This window comes from Orcinus orca, chromosome 4 (assembly GCF_937001465.1).
Source record: "Orcinus orca chromosome 4, mOrcOrc1.1, whole genome shotgun sequence".
NCBI lineage: Eukaryota > Metazoa > Chordata > Mammalia > Artiodactyla > Delphinidae > Orcinus > Orcinus orca.
The window spans coordinates 73,627,616-73,630,490 of NC_064562.1; the positions used below are offsets into that span (position 1 = coordinate 73,627,616).

The following is a 2,875-nucleotide window of genomic DNA, read 5'->3' on the forward strand; positions in this document are numbered from 1 at the left end:
GATCTGTATATCTTCTTTGGAGAAATGTCTATTTAGGTCTTCTGCCCATTTTTGGATTGGGTTGTTTGTTTTTTTGTTATTGAGCTGCATGAGCTGCTTGTAAATTTTGGAGATTAAACCTTTGTCAGTTGCTTCATTTGCAAATATCTTCTCCCATTCTGAGGGTTGCTTAGCCATAAAAAGAAATGAAATTGAGCTATTTGTAATGAGGTGGAAGGACCTAGAGTCTGTCATACAGAGTGAAGTAAGTCAGAAAGAGAAAGACAAATACCGTATGCTAACACATATGTATGGAATTTAAGAAAAAAAATGTCATGAAGAACCTAGGGGTAAGACAGGAATAAAGACACAGACCTACTAGAGAATGGACTTGAGGATATGGGGAAGGAGAAGGGTAAGCTGTGACAAAGCGAGAGAGAGGCATGGACATATATACAGTACCAAACGTAAAATAGATAGCTAGTGGGAAGCAGCCACATAGCACAAGGAGATCATTTCAGTGCTTTGTGACCACTTAGAGGGGTGGGATAGGGAGGGTGGGAGGGAGGGAAACGCAAGAGGGAAGAGATACAGGAACATATGTATATGTATAACTGATTCACTTTGTTATAAAGCAGAAACTAACACACCATTGTAAAGCAATTATACTCCAATAAAGATGTAAAAAAAAAAAAAAAAAGATGAACTTGAGAGCTTCAGTTCACTCTTTCAGGACTTGCACTTCTTCGCGGACTTCCTGATGGGGAAGGACTTCTTTTCGGAGATAGAGATCTGGACTTCGATCAGCTGCTTCTTGGTTGTGAAAGAGACCTGGATCTTGATCTCGACCTGGACCGGGATTGGAAATACCTCGATCCTTTTATAGAACCAGACCTAGATCGTCTGAGTGAAGCTGTTCTTGATCTACGAAGAGACACAGATCTAGATCGCCGAGGCGGTGCTGATCTTGACCTCCTTCCCCTGCTCCTGCTGCGAGAGCGCGAGTATCGCCTACCTCTGGATCTTTAAAGTCATCTAGACCGTGACCTGCTTCTTCTTCGGCGGCTATAGAGATGACAATCATAAGCATAATGTCCCTTTTCGCCACACTCATAGCATCTATCATTGGGATCAAAGGGACGTCGGGCAGGTGGTCTATCAAAACGAGATCTCTGAGGCATGCCTGTTGATATTTCAACTCTCACTGGGGAACCACAAATCACTTTCCCATCCAGGCCTCACACTGCATCTTCTGCATCTCTAGGATCTTCAAATTCCACAAAGGCAAATCCTGGAGGATTTCTGGCAATCTACACAGTTCTTAAGGGACCATAATAACTGAAAGGCCTTTCTAACTCTCCTTTGCCAGCACCAGTTCCCAGGTTACCAGCATACACCTTGGTTTCTCTTCCGTACCGCCCGTAACGTGACATGATGACTGGCCTGCGAGCTCGGCTCTTTCAGCTCGCAGCGCCCAGAGATCGATTACTACAAAAGCTACAACGCAGCCACACTCACCAACGGTCCCGGTGGCACTCAGGACTACCAAGTTTTAAACTACTTTTGATGGCTTATATTAGGAAGCCTTGTCAGAATAAAGGGAACTCAAACTCTGATTGATTAGTGTTGTCTGGTACATCATAGTCAACTGCCTTAGGCCAAGGGTTGTGTTTTTTTTTTCTGTTTTGTTTTGTTTCTTTTGCGGTACGCGGGCCCTCTCACTGTTGTGGCCTCTCCCGTTGCGGAGCACAGGCTCCGGACGCGCAGGCTCAGCGGCCATGGCTCACGGGCCCAGCCGCTCCGTGGCATGTGGGATCTTCCCGGAACGGGGCGTGAACCCATGTCCCCTGCTTCGGCAGGCGGACTCTCAACCACTGCGCCACCAGGGAAGCCCATACCTTATGTTTTATTGATACATGTACATTAGGAAAATGCTGCTGGATTGATCAGAATTTATGGGATTTAAGCCATGATTTAATATAACTCAGGATGATGAAGTTATGAACATGTCATAGATGTGTCCATATTGAGAAAACCTATCAATATAATATAAAAACCTGCCAATGGTAAGTCTTATATAAATTGAAATTAAGGCTTTTCTGTAAATCCTGGTGTTTAGTTATACTATGCTATCAACAAAATACTTGCCAGATAGTTATTTCTATAACTTGTACACCATTGCCCAGTGCTGGGCTTCAGTTATGTCTCTACATCCTCTTTCTTTGTCACTTTTACTTTAAATATGTTTCCGACTGTTCAATGTTTTCTATGGTATTTTACCATCAAGATGTTTCAAAATTTTAATCTAGCAAATTTATCAGTTTTTTCCTTGTGATATAATTTTCAGGAACTCGAAGGCTCAAAAAGCCCTTTCTGATCTGAGATCAGTGTTTTCTAGATTTTTAATTCATTTGTTTATTGTTCATTTGTTTATGAATTTTACTTTCAACACTTTAATTCATCTGGAGTTTGGGTGTTTTGGATGCAACCATGGTCTGATTTGATTTTTTTATTTTTAAGTACACTTTTTTCATATATTTGTTGAAAAGTGTATTTCATTCCTAATAGTTTATAATGATATCTTTATTATATACTAAGAATATGATAAATACAATATATGTATATATTTTACTTTGTTTTGTGACAATTCGTTCTGTTTTACTGATCTGGTTTCTAAACCTTGCTCAGTACTATGATTTTTCATAATTGCATTATTTTGTTTTTATAACATGATGACATGTTTTTATGTTTGGTAGTGCAAATCTATCCTTGTTACAATTTAAAACATTTTAATATTTAAAACATCTTTAAATTTAAAACATCTTAATTTAAAAAATCTTAATATTCTGTTCTTACTATTTGTCCTGTTAATTTTGAGAATTGAGTTGAAGATGGG

The 2,875-nt window shown here is 39.7% G+C and overlaps 1 pseudogene; it reads right to left on the minus strand.

Annotated features, from left to right (window-relative positions):
- Positions 1–566: 566 nt before the first annotated feature.
- Positions 567–1,501, minus strand: LOC101279042 (serine/arginine-rich splicing factor 7-like; annotated as a pseudogene).
- Positions 1,502–2,875: the final 1,374 nt, after the last annotated feature.